The sequence below is a fragment of the Scylla paramamosain genome, chromosome 18 (assembly GCF_035594125.1).
Source record: "Scylla paramamosain isolate STU-SP2022 chromosome 18, ASM3559412v1, whole genome shotgun sequence".
Classification (NCBI taxonomy): domain Eukaryota; kingdom Metazoa; phylum Arthropoda; class Malacostraca; order Decapoda; family Portunidae; genus Scylla; species Scylla paramamosain.
Window position 1 is genome coordinate 9,549,650 of NC_087168.1, and position 18,024 is coordinate 9,567,673.

General features: G+C 42.6%; 1 protein-coding gene across 13 annotated transcripts in view; it reads left to right on the forward strand.

Moving 5' to 3' along the window:
- Positions 1 to 18,024, forward strand: part of LOC135109078 (calcium-activated chloride channel regulator 2-like) — a 460,219-nt gene that overhangs the window by 52,690 nt on the left and 389,505 nt on the right. For all 13 annotated transcript variants that reach the window (XM_064020133.1, XM_064020128.1, XM_064020124.1 and 10 more), the window contains exon 2: positions 10,586 to 10,739. The gene's annotated coding sequence lies outside the window, so the exon portion shown is untranslated. The remainder of the gene's footprint in view (positions 1 to 10,585; positions 10,740 to 18,024) is intronic.

The following is an 18,024-nucleotide window of genomic DNA, read 5'->3' on the forward strand; positions in this document are numbered from 1 at the left end:
GCCAAGAAAACCAGGAGTTCTTTGATAGACTAATCATGCAGGACGAAACATGGGTCCATCACTATGATCCACATACTAAAGCCCAGTCGAAGCAGTGGAAGCATTGACTCACCACCTCCGAAAAAGGCACGTGTCCAACCTTCGGCGGGCAAGGTCATGCTCACGATCTTTTGGGACCAGCGCGGAGTAGTGATGATGGATTTCTTGGCAAAGGGTACCACAATTACCGGGACGTACTACTCTTCACTGCTGCAGAAATTGCGGGAGGCCATCAAAACCGAGAGGCGTGGCATGCTGACCAAAGGGATTCGCTTCCTGCAAGACAAAAGACAATGTTCCGGTTCACAACGTGCATGTTGCCCAGACGATAGCACGATCCTGCGGCTATGAAATTCTTCCTCACCCCCCTTACTCTCCCAACCTTGCACCATCTGACTTCCACCTCTTTCCAATCATGAAGTTATTTTTGAAGGGATGAAACGCTTATTTCCGTGGTCAAGTCGTGACTTCTGACGCAACCTGCAGACTTCTACAGGCGAGGTATTCACAGCTGCATAAAGCGATGGGAGAAGTGTGTCACCCTTGGTGGTACCTATGTAGACAAAGAATAATAACTCTGCCAAGTTTCGTTTCACTAAGTCCATGGGAAGTGGGTCAGGGGAAATCTTTAATGAACATCCCTCTTATATATATATATATATATATATATATATATATATATATATATATATATATATATATATATATATATATATATATATATATATATATATATATATATATATATATATATATATATATATATATATATAAGGTGTAACGCGAATTTCTGCAAATACTGAAAGAGGTGAAAGAACGTGTAATTCTAAGTAGAAAATGTTCTATACACATATGCATTTTAAGGCTTTGTTTATCCGTCAGAGGAGTTGGAAATGTAAGGGACTCGCGGGTGTGCTCTGCGTGTAGCTATGAGGTGACGGACAGACCGTTGCATTGTCCGCAGCCTCGGAGGTGCCACTTGGTCAAATTACGAATGGTTTAATTTTATTTTTTGCAAGCTGTGGAATATTACAGTATCTTATAACAAGACAAATGGTATTAAAAGCATGTAGTTTACCGATAAGCATTACACGACAACATTATTGCGGTGATTAAAAGTACTCTTGTAAAATGCTACGTGACATCATCACTCAGCTGTTTTCAAGGTCGCTCGGACTCGCTCCCCCCTCCTCCCTCTCTTCTGCTACTATTACTACCCCTGCTACTATTATTACTACTACTATTACTACTAGTACTACTACTGCTACTACTACTACTACTACTACTACTACTACTACTACTACTACTATTATTATTATTATTATTTTATCATTATTGCTTTTACTATTATTGTTATTATTATTTTTATTATTATTATTATTATTGTTATTATTATTATTATTATTATTATTATTATTATTATTATTATTATTATTATTATTATTATTATTTCTGCTGTTTCTGTTTTATTTATTTATTTTTTATTTAGTGGAGAGTTGGATCTTGAGCTGGGGATATGTAGGTATTGCAGGAGAAGGAAAAGACGAGGACAAGGGGAAATTAAGACGAAGGGTGGAATGAAAAACATAGATATGAGAAGAAGGTAGTAGATATTATAGACAAGAATATGTTGGAAGAGAAGGAGAAAGGGAAATATCAAGAGGAGAGACGAGCATGCTACGTAACATGAAGCGAACTATAGAAACCCTTGAATATGAGTAAACTTACGTGGATAAGAAACTACAAGGAGCCTTATTAATTCCCTCTCTAGACTTGATCGCTGCACTCTCTCTCCCGCCTTTCCTCTGCAGACTCCAGAAGTTTTGTAGTAAGAATGTGGATGTCAGGCAATCCACGTCGCCTTAGAGGAGACTTGGCAAGTGCCGTACCATAACCAGGCAGGGGTGTAACTGTCAGCGTTGTCAGGTGGTGCAGTGCGAACGAGGAGAGTGAGGGAGGCGGAGCAGGGAGAGGGAGTCCTGATGCTAGAGGGAGAGAAAAAAAGAACTGGAATCATGATGCTAGAGAGAGAGAGAGAGAGAGAGAGAGAGAGAGAGAGAGAGAGAGAGAGTAGAAAGCAGGAATCATGATGCTGGAGGAATAGGAACAGGAAAGGAGAGTCATGATGCTGAATGGAGCGAGGCAGAGAGAGAGGAAAGGAGAGCTGGAGTCAGTACTGCAGGGAGGACGTGAGAGAGAAAGAGAGAGGCAAGGAGAATGAGTCATATCGCTGAAGGAACCGAGGGAGAGTGAGAATGTAGAGGAGAGCAAAGGAGTGGTGGTGCTGGAGTGAGTCGAGAAGGGGAAAGGAGAGGCGAGGTCTATTGGTGAAACTCGGGGAGAGGAAAGGAGTTGGGGTTCATGATGGCAAAATGAGTGAGGGAGGGAAGGACGGGAACTGGAATCGTGGCGCTGGAGGAAAGAATGAGGGAAGGAAAGAAATGGGAACATGAAAGAGTACTGGGAACTCATCTATAAGGAAAACTCCTCTCACCATTTGATTGGTGTGCGCCATCCAGTGCTTTCAAAAACTACTTATCGGCCGGAAAAGTGTCCATTACTGCATCGTGTATCATTCTGGGTGATGCAGCCACAGAGGGAACATGTTCTTAGAGTTTTTCATTTTCTTTTTAATTATCACGACCTCGTTTGTTAATGGCGGCCAGCTGCATGCAAGTGTCTTTGTGCTGCCAGGTCGTTAAAGATGACACACGAGGCCTCTCATCCTGCCGCCTGATGTTTAGTTGCTTGAATGGACGTTGGCCCGAGCGCCAGTCCCAACATATGTCCAGGCTCTCACCAGGGCCGCGGGAGGAGCACTGGGCTATTCACAAGTCACAGCCAGTACCTGCCTTCCGTGTACCATTGTCTCGAAATTCCTTGCAAATAAAGTTTGTTTTGTGTTTGTCGGCTTAAAATAAACATATTTCAGCACATCTCCATATCTATTTGCTGTAATCCCAGCACCGCATGGGTGTGTTATTGTCGTTTCTATGTGTCCTCAAAAGATCTTCTAAATTAATACATCTCTAAGGACTTTTATCGCTCCCTCGCCGTCAGCCAAGTACAGCAATTCCGTGTTGTTATTGTCGATATCTCTTTAAGGCAGTACTACACAATGAGACTATCCGTGTGTGACTTGTTATTATCGTTATGCATGTAAAGCAGTATTAGAAATACCCTTCATTATCATGTACGTTATTATCTTCTATTTAAAGCAGTACTAAATAAAACCGTCTAGTTATGACTGTAACTACCTACTCTAGGAAGGCGGAATTCGTGTCCTTAGAAAAGTTCCTCACCGTGTCAATATTACATTTTAACCTTTCTGAAAACCAGGAATGTGGCACCGCACACCTGTACCGCGAAGTTCATTGACGTCGAGCTTCGTCCTCTGCGAGGCCGAAAAAGGTTACGAGAAAATACGCTTCAAGATTATGGCAGATATTTGAAAGAAACTGCATGTAAAAGTCATTCTGATTATTATACATAAGGACGTTTTGGTAATACTCGTAATGTGTAAAGAAAACAAAATTCATTTAGATCATAATAACGAGGGAGTTATAGGAAGACTGGAAGCACTTAAAGAAAACTATAAAATCAGAAATACAAAAATCATCCTGACAATGTAGGTTATTTTCTTAATTCTGACAATACATGATGAAAGTTTAAAAATAAAACTTACTGTGAGCATATGAAACTAACAAGATTTTTAAGAAAAGAAGACTTGGGAAATTTGTAATGTATAACTCTAGCTACCACACCTAAGAGCGTATTAGAAAGACTGAAGATATTGAAAAGAAAAATTATAAAACTAAATCAACTAGTGCAATATAATAGTAAATCTGCTTAATAGACGCCACGGAAGACGGAAAATAATCGAAGAATGCCATAATATAAATTTCATTCAAACGTATATAATGCAAAACTAATTCTACCTCTCATGCAAAAAAAAAAAAAAAAAAAAAAAACAGAGACATTAAAGAAGATAGGAGAATATCTAAGGAAAACTAAAAAAAATAAATAAATAAATAAAATAAATATACAACTCGTTCTATCATACCTAGATATAAAACTTGACTGAGAAAACAGTGTTACATGAAACACTACAGCACGAGTCCCAGTGCTAAGTCACCCAGTGTCAACGACGTCTTTCATACCCTGCGGAAGATGGAGGGTCGTGTGGCTAATAAAACTGACAGGCAGGCAGGGCTGGTGGCAGAGGTGTCGACCGCTGTCCGGCTTCAGCAACCACGCGAGGCCGCCCCCTCCCCCCATCAGCCCCACAACCACCTCAGGAAGGTCTGTCAGCTGCTTCTCCCTCGTCAGTATTACGTGAATTTCGTGTCACGGTGTTATGATGAGGAGGAGGGTGTGTTTGTATTACAGAGAGAGAGACAGAGAGAGAGAGAGAGAGAGAGAGAGAGAGAGAGAGAGAGAGAGAGAGAGAGAGAGAGAGAGAGAGAGAGATAAATGGTGTGGTGGGGTGAGAGGGTGATATATAAATGCAAATACTACCTACATTTTCTCTCTCTCTCTCTCTCTCTCTCTCTCTCTCTCTCTCTCTCTCTCTCTCTCTCTCTCTCTCTCTCTCAGAAAGGCTAAACTTGCGTGAGAGTACTTTCTCAGACGTGCGTTATGTTTTTTTCCTCCAGTCTTGTTTTTAGCTTGGTTTCGGGAAACGTTTTTATCTTGATAGTCTGTCGCAAGTGTTCCTAAGTTTGTTCGATGTTATCTCTCTCTCTCTCTCTCTCTCTCTCTCTCTCTCTCTCTCTCTCTCTCTCTCTCTCTCTCTCTCTCTCTCTCTCTCTCTCTCTCTCTCTCTCTCTCTCTCTCTCTCTGGGGGATTTTTATATCGGTACTTTTCTTCCCTGACAAAGTTTGGACAATTTCATGATACTAAAAAGATATGATAAAGTTTTCATTTTCTACACACACACACACACACACACACACACACACACACACACACACACACACACACACACACACACACACACACACACACACTGCCTAAATAATAAACCGTTTATTATTATTATTATTATTATTACACACACACACACACACAAAGTTGGAACTCTTATCAAAGTTGCCACTCTGAACATTTGCCCGACACGCGAGGAAGAGTAGCACGTAGTACACACATCTGATGGACAGTCCTTTATATTTAGGAGGAAAGTTTTGCCGATTCCGTAGCGAGGTGACCAGGAGCCCGCCGTGCTTATGCGAGGAGTTGGCGCCGCTTCACGCTTATGGCTCGAAATTCAGAGAAAGTGCGATCTACGTGGATGGCGAATAGAGAGAATGTATACACAGCCATTCCTTGCTGATAGAATTGTAGGGCAAGAATTATAAGATTTGTTCGCAACTTTATACAGCATGGGTCCGAAATTCCTGCACCATGGAAAAAGACAGAGATTGAGTTCTGTATACAAACGTACATGCCAAAGTTATGCAAATGGGTGGACGAAAACCTGCACTGACGGAGTAGGCAGGGCTGGTTGCCGGTGCAGCGTTAATTTTTCAAAGCAATCAGGGAAACTCACACATCAACGCTTTTTTTCCCTTATTTAACTATAAAATGAACTAATATGATGAAAATGTGAGATAAGAACTAGACATTATTATCTACGTACAAGTTAAGACAAATATATATTTTCAAGGTAATCGGGATATTTGATACGTTAACAGTCTTTCCTGTATTCAGTTCTAAAGGAAATAAAAAAAAGGGAAAATATTATTGTAGAAATTTAGTAAAATATGATAACAGACGTTGGAGTCCTCGCATAGCTGAGTGGCGCAGGTGAGGATAAGGAGGGCGAGGGGCGAGGCAGATACATTAAGTTCAAGGGCGTAATTCATGCAAGTAACAGCACATGACAAAATGGACGTAACATTAGGGTGGACTGTGACAAAGTGAAGATAATAAGGTAGAACATGGAGAGTTAACGACCATTATTATTGTACTAACTCCACTCAGGTTGGGGAGGGGAGAATAATTGGCGGGGACTATTAGGAGCATTGTACGTACGTCGTATTTAATCCCATGAAAAATGCGCAGTTACAGCTGAAAAGTATGTCTCGCACTCATAAACTCCCGCACGTGTAGGAATGTAAGCGTGTGCATTGTGATGATAATGTGAGTCATGCAGTGCAGTGTAGCGGCGCATACTTGACTTTAATCTTCATCTCGTTATTTGTAAGGAACCTGTCATTAAGGGATCATTATCTGGCTCCTTTAAATATTTAATAATACATGATGCGTTTTCTAGAGTTTTTAAAGGCCACTTGAGTACGTGTTTTGTTGAGGTATTCAGAGGTTTCTTTTTTTTTTCTTCCATCTTATGTACAATATCATAGAGAGAGAGAGAGAGAGAGAGAGAGAGAGAGAGAGAGAGAGAGAGAGAGAGAGAGAGAGAGAGAGAGAGAGAGAGTGTGTTTGCACATATATGACAAGAGGAAGAATAGAAAAGGAAATTTAATGTTGTTATAGTGTTACCCATTTACTCTGAAAGGATTTAACTTACAAGGTGACAAGGGGGAATGAATGGTGTGTGTGTGTGTGTGTGTTTTCCAAAGAGAGCACGTCTTCCCTCCGAACCAGCGCGTGTTACAAGCACTCACTCCCAAACACAGATTGGCCACTGCTTAATTCAGCGTCTCCTGCAAGAGAACTGAAATTGTGCCGAGTGAGGCGTCTGGTCAATGACGTGGAGAAATATGAGGCAGTTATCAGACTTGGAGTGGATCGAAGACTAAGTGGTATCAAATAAATGATGGATGGTGAAACTAGTGGAATATCGCCTGTTGATAAATGTGGAAGAGGATGAAATCTATCCGCCACTGGTGCAGTAGAGTGGCTGCCATTAATAACATAGACAGTATGAACGAGAAATATAAAGAAGTAATGAAAGCTTTCACGACGCCTGCCATTAAGCAATCCCTCCATGCGGCTTCTCTCTTCACCCGTGACGAGAGGCTCAAGGTTTCGTGTGGTGGCCCTTAGGCGAGTCATGTAACATGCCATGCCACGCGTCGTAACATACCACGGAGCTGAAGCACAAAATTAAAACCCATAAAAGAATGCCAAGTTGTCATAAGAAGGATAAAGTTTTGTTTCGAACGAGATAACATTTTTTAGCTCTGATACGTAGCACACACACACACACACACACACACACACACACACACACACACACACACACACACACACAGACAGCATAACACGTCTTTATTTCTAGCTTCCATCATGCAAAATGTGACCTTTATATTTGTCATAAATATCTGAGATTACTTTGTAACGATCACTGCATAACGTTTGCTTGTATTGATTCCTCTTGAGGCGCTTGAATGCACTTGTGATCGATGGTCAATACAATATTGTATTGCTTTCATCTCACTCTTAAAAGCTTGCTTCTCTTACCGAATGTGCAACAAAGAACCTGTTGCCAAAAAAGACTGTAACCATCACGCCCTTGAGAGCGAGAACTCAGCGCACGAGTGGCTTAGGTAGTTCAGGTAAATAAAAGCAAGAGAATCATCTCCTTTATGCCAACTTTGCGATGCCATACGCCCTGGCCATGACCAGTAGTAATTTCATACCTCTGCTAGTTTATTTAATTTTCAGCAGACAGGTTTACGTTATCTGTGTTACGCAAATTCGTCAGGTTTCTTGAGCCATCGTTAAAACACTTGAAGTACATGAACCAGTCGCGTGGTGGCCAGGGCGTGGCCAGATGGGTGGGGAGGAGTGCGGTAAGCTGTGGAGGTAAAGGTGCCACTGAGAGGTTGTGGGAAGGTGGGAAAAGGTTTTGTTTCATCATGATTTTTGTATGTCATAAAAGATTTATTTTAGTGGATAAGGGAAAAAATATTTTAGTAGTTATGGCGGCTTTTCCTGTGACAGCGTTTCAGCAACTTGAAAAGTGAACAATATATTTCACTATTGTTGCATTTCTCTCTCCTAAACCGATGGTGATGTACACACGACCCTTATGAATTCCTGCCGCCGTAGCCGCCACTGCTACTGCCGACGCTGCCGCCGTCGCTTCCCGCAAATATTTTCCAGAATCCTCATGTGACCACATCGCCTCGTTAGGCGGGTCTTGTTCAGTAATTATTCTCGTGTTGACACGCAGCCTCCTCCAGGACGACCCTTGGACCATGGGGAGCAGGGATGCAGATGCCCAGCACTTGTTTATTTACTTGAATATGTCACTTCTTTACCTGTTTCCTTGTAACTTCCTTTCGCATACTTCCTTTAATAAAACAATGTAAACCCAAAGTTTCATGGTGATCATCAAGCTCCTGGTGACAGTGAGGCAGTGTCCCTCGCCACAAGGCATGCTCAAGGCAGCAAGTGTTCCCTTGTCTTCCGGCAATAAACTAACTCTACAGGCGCAGTACAGGCTGAATACTCTATTACCCAGCTGTCTCTGACTTGTACGTTTTTCTGTCATACTGCAGATGGGAAAAAATAGTTTTCTGATAATTATTATTTTATGAAAGGAATACGTTCAAAATATAATTGATCAACGCATTTGTTCTACGACATCCACATTATGCGTTAATACATCACATCACGTTGCCTCAGCTTACCTTCTTTACCCTCCTGCTCTTACTCCCTTGCAGCAGCGTAAGAACCAAAACGTGCATATATTTCGAGTGCTCAGCTCTTGGACAATATCTCGATAACTGCGTTCATACATACCTAAGGGCGACACATTTTTTTTTCCTTCGTAGCTTTAAAATAGACAGGGCGTTTCCCTCACAGTCCTGCACAAGCTACTGCAGGCGTGAGGCATTTTTCTGTTGCACTTAGTGGACGCCCTCTCTCACCCCACCGGCAGCGTCACTTTACGCTTGTACTTAACTTGTGACGTCCACGCTCAAGTGGGGCATGATTAAAGCACCCTAGCTGTCCACAGCAAAGCACGGCTTTCACGTCTTCCAGGGAGCGCCACACCCTGCCCAGCCTGAGACATTGCCACGGAATACTGAACAGGAAAAAGAGGAAATAACAGATGCGCGCGACACAAGTTTGTTTATGGCAAACACCGTGTCCAGAATACGCTTCGGCCTTCTATTTGCGGCCAAGTTCACCAAGCGCAGTCAACCATTAGGTGGGTGGGCTGCGGCGCGACTTTGTCAGGGATGAAATGTTCTTGTGTGTCCGGACTACCAAATACATTTTTACTCTCTCTCTCTCTCTCTCTCTCTCTCTCTCTCTCTCTCTCTCTCTCTCTCTCTCTCTCTCTCTCTCTCTCTCTCTCTCTCTCTCTCTCTCTCTCTCTCTCTCTCTCAAGCATCAAGGGCCCATAATATTCAGTCACATTTACACCAAACTTTGCACTTTCGCATAGTCACACTTGCACTTTCTCTCTCTCTCTCTCTCTCTCTCTCTCTCTCTCTCTCTCTCTCTCTCTCTCTCTCTCTCTCTCTCTCTCTCTCTCTCTCTCTCTCTCTCTCTCTCTCTCTCTCTCTCTCTCTCACACACACACACACACACACACACACACACACACACACACACACACACACACACACACACACACACACACACACACACACACACACACACACACACACACACACACACACACTCTTATCACTCCCAGGGACAGAATATTAACCACAGCATTGACTTTAAACTTATTACACCACGCGGGTTTAGCTTCGTGCCTTATCAGCAAGTTACCTTCTTATGCTGGGTTTTATAGAGGAAGGAGTTGAGAAAGTGGAAGCAGAGAAGCTTATGGTTATATTTTCTTTAAGATTACTTAAAGGTGTCCCCAGTGACTTTCTCTGCCTCATCTTTCCACTCCTTCGGTTGCGCAAGCTTCTTCCTTCTTCTCCGTACGTAAGAACTATTTCAACATATGTTCCTATTCTGTATGAGACATCCTTTTTTTTTCTTTTCGTTATAAAAATTAGTCATCTTATGGAAATAATGCAATGACTTTTTTCTTCATCTACAGTAGCATAATGCGTCTCTCTCTCTCTCTCTCTCTCTCTCTCTCTCTCTCTCTCTCTCTCTCTCTCTCTCTCTCTCTCTCTCTCTCTCTCTCTCTCTCTCTCTCTCTCTCTCTCTCTCTCTCTCTCGATATTATTGTACATATTTTCTTTTGTACTGAATTCATCCAATGATATCAGACACCTTAACATAAACTAACATTCCTCATTTATTGTAAGAATTTTTTTCCTCATTTATATTTGTTGCGGAAATTATATCCACGGATACCAGTTGCATTTCTTTCCTCTCAGTATGTAGGGTCAATCTTTTTTCTTCTTCATGTACCCTATGAAAAAAAAAAAAATCCTTCGTGCATTTGTGGCCTGACCTAATGACAAAAGGTGCTTCCCATCCGCGACCACCCCATGCCTTTGCTACTTTACTTTCATAGTTGTGATTGGTAGCAGAGCATGTCAAACGCGTAAGGGACTACAGGTATGCATGTTCTTCATTTGTATTTCCTTGTATTCCTATGTGCCACTTGACCCGCGGTATTAAGGACTTCTCTCAAGCCCTCTCTCCCTCCCGCAGGTCGTGTGCTGGTGCAGGAGTGGGCCAAATACCGCTGGGGAGTGTTTGAGGAGTATGGCCACCCAGACGACCCCCTCTACCCTGCCTTCCATCGCTCCGCCACCCAGTCCCACTCCCCCACCGGCTGCTCCAACATTCCTGTACAGGGCTCCACGTGAGTACCTGTGGCTTTCCCTCTGTGTGTGTGTGTGTGTGTGTGTGTGTGTGTGTGTGTGTGTGTGTGTGTGTGTGTGTGTGTGTGTGTGTGTTTATGTACTTTCTATTGGTATAATCCTCCATGCTATTATTAGTATCTCTTCATTCATGATATATTGATCACATGATAAATACTGATTGAAACCCTCTAATCCTTTCTTAGTTCATACTCCGACGAAGTATATGTACGAATAATGATAAATAGCTCATATAATAAATACTGATTAAAACTCACTAATGAAGAGTCAAGTAAAAGGCTGGAATATTTCAAAACACTGCACACTCGCGTCCTTCCATAAACCTACCCACACACTCTCGCACACAAACACCAGTGGCGTGAGAGTCAAATAATATTCAAATTCTGCCGCACAGGTTGGTCAAGTGTGCAATATTGCAGGTGAATCTCTTTACCCTTGATGTCCTCTTAACGTGTGTGTGTGTGTGTGTGTGTGTTTTATATATCTGTTTTTCATATTACATTAATTTGGAGTGTCACCGTTCCTACACAATACACCTGCACAAGCCTACAGACCTACGTACACACACACACACACACACACACACACACACACACACACACACACACACACACACACACACACACACACACACACACTACAACAAACTTCCTTCTACACTATAATGCTTTTTCTGACCTTTCTCTTCTCTCCTAATCCCCCCTTCTCTCCTCTCCTCACACAGCTTCAGTGGCAGAGAGAGAGAGAGAGAGAGAGAGAGAGAGAGATGGAATAGGAAAGCTTCAATATAATAGAATAGAATGGGAACCAGTAGATACTACAAGAGATTAAATCAAACAGAAAATAGTAAATGTAAAACTGAAGGAAGAAAAGAACTGTGAGGTGAGACAATGAGGTAAGAATGACAAGAGAAAAGGAAAGGAAAAAAATAATAACCCCGTCTGGAGGAAGGAGGGAAGGAGGACAAAGAAAAGGGATAAAGTGAGCTGGAGGACAAAGTGACAGCGTGTTAAGAGGGAGAAACATAAAAACTCGAAATCCTTTAACGCGAGACTTGGCTATTTTGGGAAGCATCTTAAGGCTCGACTGATTCCCGCCGTCTCCAGGGGATGTGTGGGTGAAACAGTAGAGGCGCGCAGGGGAAGAGTGTAAGAAAAGAAGGGGAATGGAAAAGGAAAGGGATGAACTGAATGGAACAGACGGTAAAGTTTGGGATAAGTGATCGAGCCTCGGGTTGCTGGATGGAGCGTTGTTTTGACCTTTCATGTTTTTAGTGGTTCGTTCTCTTTTGTGTCTTCGTTGTTCCTTTGTCTCTCTCTCTCTCTCTCTCTCTCTCTCTCTCTCTCTCTCTCTCTCTCTCTCTCTCTCTCTCTCTCTCTCTCTCTCTCTCTCTCTCTCTCTCTCTCTCTCTCTCTCTCTCTCTCTCTCTCTCTCTTACCCACCCAAAACACACCGAACCACCCCACACACCAACACAAACACACGCGCGCGCACACCCTGGCATTATGCAGCAGGAGGCGTGTCCTCTCCTGCAAAAATGAGGAAGGTGGAGTTAATCTGTGTACGAAAATCCGGGAGTGTAGTTCTGAAATGTCGCGAGTTGTAGAAAGGTGAGCGTGGGAGGAGCTGAGTTGTGGTACACCGCGGGATATGAAGCGGTAAATTTGTGCCAGGAATAGGGAAGAAAGTGGGCGCGCGCGGGCGAGGCACAGTAGTACTCGTATATGCGAGGAGTAGAAGTGGGGCAACAGTGGCGGCAGGGAATTATACTGGGTGTTCCTTGACTGGAAGGTGAGGAGGGAGGGACTGATGGAAGTAGGACAGGAAGGCAGGTCTGTTAACAGTGACAAGTGTCGCTTCCAGCCGGCTTGCAAATACACACACACACACACACACACACACACACACACACACACACACACACACACACACACACACACACACAAGTTTTAATTTACACGCTCACGTACACATTTCATTGCTACTTTCTCGGAGACAACTCTCAAAACACAATACACACAAAACACCATATGTGCACAGCCTTGCCCACCCCCTTGCGTTAATGTGTAAGTGCCGGTCTGCTTCCAGGAATGAGATGCGTTTGTGTATGTCGACCTGATTTATTGTTTTTATTTCCAAAAGAAAAATTTAAATTCCAGAAAGCAAGGACAATTGTTTCACATGAACTGTTTCCAGTATCCTGAGTTTCTGGAATTTATGTGCGGTGTGCGACGACTCGGTATCAAAATGCAAAGCTATGGAAGAAACAGAGTAATAAATAATAACAAAAGCCGGAACGTGGCATGAGTTCACAAGCGGTCTCATTGCCCCCTCGCCTCAGGCCTCCATAATGATGGCACGCTCACCGCCACCCAGCTCACGGAAGTGCCCAAAGACCACCTTGCTAATTATCAGAGGACGGCAGTGTGGCAGGTCGCGACAAACAGCAGCGGTGGCGTGTTTCCCTCCAGGACGTGACTAGAACCCATAGCTGAATCTTCGCCGCGCCTCTGTCCTTCCACTTTCTTGATTCCAGGCATTTACTTGTAAACGGCCCTCGAAATGTGCTCATTGTAACCATGTCGTTAGCAAGGTCGCCACTTGGAGTGTCGCGGGGTACACAAGGTCCGGGGCCGCAGAGAGACAGACGCGTGTGTACTGAAGAGTGCCATTCCAGAGCTCTTCCCCTCCGTCACGCCGACCTTTAGTGACTCGCCTCCACGACCTCAAAAGACCTTCATAATAAGCGAATTGTTATGTGTCCACAGAAAACGCTGGAAAACACAGATTCTGGCCGCCCACGCCTCCACGCCAAGATTATGGCGAGACACGCAGGAAAACCCCGACACTCGGCCTTGTCCCCAGCTGGTCACGTCCTCGCCGCCACTCCCATCCACCCACTCCCCTTTACACGTGTCCTCATAATACTTGGAAGGGAGAATGAATTATGCATGTCATTTTTTTTTTTTTTCATATGTTTAATTACCAAAGAAGTTCCCTCCACCGCTGAGTCCTTCACGCCTCCATACACACAAACACACAACTGCCTCGTCTCCCCAGCAGCTTCAACATGGCGCTGGGAGTGACAAGCATGTAGCCTTAAATCCTTACATTATAATATGGTTTTTTTTTTCCGTATTTCCATACCTTATTCCCTTGCTTAGCAGTCGCATAAATAGTTACCTGAAACTTTCTTTATGACTTTTCTTAATCTCATGCAATTTTTAAACTCTCAGTCTATGATGTATTCTCTATTGATGTATTTGCACCCGTTCTCTTAATATGGTTATACACATCTTGATTAGCCTTCGTGATATACAGATAACAAAACTTTCTCTAAATATTTCCAAACTTCTCGCTCTTTATCAATTATCTTTAAATCCTTACCATCCACACTTTATACCAAAACCTATTGATGTAAATTCTACGATTATAAACAACGCGTTCAATCATTGCAAACAAATTCTTCATGGACATTTTGCTTGGTCCTCACTCACTGTTCAGGCCCAGGTGGTGACTCCTTCCTTTCCGTTACACTGACTGGGGGGGGGGGCAGGGCTGAGGGCGTCCGGCTGGGGATGGTACATAATTGAGGGCAGGGCGACGTGCACCTCGAGGCACCATGCACAATACATGACCAGCCCGCCAACCTCCCTGCCTCCCTCGCCGCCACCCATGCCACGTCCACACAACACTCGCTCTCTTCCCTCTCGTCATTCTTTCCGCCACCAAGAGTGCAGTGTATGGCAGTGTGTGCTATGCTGCAATTCTTCCCTCCCTAACATTTGAAATAGTACCTGCAAGGACCATTTTCTACACCTACAGAAAGTGAAACCGGTCGTGTTGCGCAGAAAATTGTGATAACTGTATTTAATTGATATTGAAGTTATTAATTGTTGTTTATTTAATTGTTTTGTTTATAATAGTTTATCCATGCAATGTTGTCCCTGAACTTCTAAATTACGTATTGTATTTATATAAAGTTAAATCAGCCATATGAAACTATATTTATTGGACTGAAGCTTCACGACTTTTGCTATGATCAATAGGAACCTAAAGCCAGTGTTGAATTTTGGCTATTCCATTGTCTTCAGCACGATTTGCATTCAACTCCGTAGCTGCTCTTGATTAGGTTTCCTCGCAGGATATTCTTCTGTACTTAGAGAGAGGAAACCACCCGGGGGAGGAGGGGCGATGAGCGGTAAGGGAAGAAGGGAAGAATGCCACAATATTTTCATTCTCTAATTATGGCCCGGAGCATCGCCCACTTGGATGATAAGGTCGATGTTCATTATTTGTGGAAAGAGAAATTGGGGAGATAGACACAAGAGGGAGATAGATAGATAGATAGATGAAGAGAGAGAGAGAGAGAGAGAGAGAGAGAGAGAGAGAGAGAGAGAGAGAGAGAGAGAGAGTCTTCACTAACCACAATTTTCAGTTACTACATACGCTCGATGCCAAGTATCACAAATAACATCACAGAATAGTTCTTCATCGACCTCAAATTTCAGTTTCACACACAAAATCCAAGTAATCATAAGTAACAACATTACGGAATAGATCGTTTGCCATAGTGAAGTGATTGTGGTCCTTGTCCTCTCTAGAACTCTGCCTGTTTCTCTTTTCCTTATTCCTACGACTTGAGCTCTTTTGAGAAAGGAATCTCTAGACACCACAACTGACTTGGCTTCCTATTTGGATCTTTCTATTTTACATGTTTGAGAGTGACTATTTAAGGCTTCTCCCCATGTCTTGTGTCTTGGCCTGCCTGCTGCACATAAATAATAAACTGCTATTGTGAAAGTACCTAATAGAGAGACAAACAGACAAATAGTTAGACATCGCAAATGCGTATTATTCTCGTTTTCCCCAAATCACAACAATTTTCTTCCGTCCTTGATAACTCGCTTGGGAGGAAAAAAACAACGTAAACACGAAAAAGTCAAACTCCCTGAGGCTGTGTTGGCTGCGTGTTCTTGGATGTTGTTTTCTTGAGTGTGATCCCGCCTCGTCTCCACCAGAATGTTTTACCTCCTGCTAGATAACCCTTGTATCTTCACCCTTGATGTCATTTTTCACCATTTGACTTCATATTAGCATTTATCGTATTCTGGTCCTTAGTCCATCGTTATTATTCGTTTCTTGATTGCTTGAAACTTCGACGATCCTTCTTTATTCTTGTGGTTATATTTTGTCTTTATAGTTATTAGGAGTATTCACCATATGTAATTTTTTGGTACTGTACAGTTTCATGTGTTTTGTTTAGCGTATATGTGGTACTTATTTTACGGAATCCACAGAGTATTTTATATGTACTCAGTAGTAATTCTGTATTTTTCATTTTAATTGCTCATTATATTCTTTTTACTATAATCTTAAGTAAACGTCAGTCTCAGAATTTGTTTTAAAAATTGTAATATGCATATTCTTTTCAGTTCCTTGCAGTGGTGGTACGAACACTAGATCGTCAAGCGCGTCATTATTTTGCTATGTTATATATTTTGCATATTGGAGTATTACCGCCACGCAACACCCATGCAGAGCTGACCTTCCGCAATACGTATCGCCACGTCTGTTATTTTCCTACTTCCTGGAGTGTTGCATTGACTTCGTCACGCGAAACACAAGCACGCCAACTTACATCAATACACTTTTTTTTTCCTAATCTACGAGTAGTTTCTAATCACGTCTAATATTGAAGGCATTATATAAATAATAATGTGAAAACCACCGCCATCAGTGCGCTAAATATCAAGCAAAAGTGTATTCTCTCCCCTATTTTTCGTAGTTATTGTTAAGATATGAACAAATTTTACAAGTCCGTCTGATATTAAAGGCATTGGCTGAGTGATGGTGTCTTGGCTGAGTGATGGTGTTAAGACCGCCGCCACTGCTTTGATATGTTAAATCTGCCACAATCATGTTTTATTTTTTTCTCAGCTATTTTCTTTTTACTGCTTCTATCCCCCTGACCTGATTATCATTGCCTTCTGTTATCGCCCCCAAAGAAATAATGTGTGTGTGTGTGTGTGTGTGTGTGTGTGTGTGTGTGTGTGTGTGTGTGTGTGTGTGTGTGTGTGTGTGTGTGTGTGTGTGTGTTTGGCTGTGTCTGATATTAAGGCAGAATTAGATTTATGTTTTCCAAGAATTCGCCTCATGTGGGCAATAAAACGCCTGTGCTCGAATCATTGCGATATATTTTTTCTCTCAATAATTTCCTGCAACACCTCGAAGACGCAGTTTTCCTAAGGCGACATTTCTGACAGGCTTAGAATGTGAGGTGGATTTCAGAACACCTGATAACCAATAAATCGACTAATTATCAAAGTTAACCTGTTCGTGGCAGGTATATTTAAAGCTGTGTTAATCCTTGTATAAATTTGTTAAGTATAGAATATTAAAGTGCTAAGTGGAACGAAATTAGGTTAGTGAGGTGTAATCTTTTTTTTTTTAGATCCGCTACACATACACACACACATACAGAGAGAGAGAGAGAGAGAGAGAGAGAGAGAGAGAGAGAGAGAGAGAGAGAGAGAGAGAGAGAGAGAGAGCGAGAGAGAGAGACTTGGAGAGAAGTAAAGGTTAAGGACTCCCTGAGGTTAAAACTAGGGGAGTCACAACACTAAATATTACATAAACGCTGCCTGTCTCTCTCTCTCTCTCTCTCTCTCTCTCTCTCTCTCTCTCTCTCTCTCTCTCTCTCTCTCTCTCTCTCTCTCTCTCTCTCTCTCTCTCTCTCTCTCTCTCCTAATGCCATCCTCCCTCCATCCTTTGTTATTCTTTGATGTCAGTGTCGTTTCTACATCATTCATGAGGTCTCTTACCTTACTCCTCGTATATTCTATTTCTTCCCTTCCTTCCCTTCATTTCTTCCTTTTCTTTCATTACTTGACTAAGTTATGTTATTATCAGTGCGGCATAACGTGAAAAAAGAAAAATATCCAAGGACAGGAAAAAAAATATGAAAAGACATAGATAAACTAGAAAAAAAAGATGATAAAAGGTGAAATCCAGGTGAGTAATAGTTCATTAAGGGGGAAATACTGCGGAGACAGGTAAGATCACGCGAAGGACAGCCGATACAGAGGAGGTAGGGGGTGGTTGGGGCTTCAGGTGAGGGAGACAGGGTAGGTGTGGCAGAAAGATAGAGGGATCTGCCATCGCTCACGTCTCCCACACGTGTAATCATGCACCAGGTAGAAGTTAGGTAAGAGAAAGAGGTGGATCCGCCTCTTGAATAGATCAATGCGGGTACTTACGAAAAAA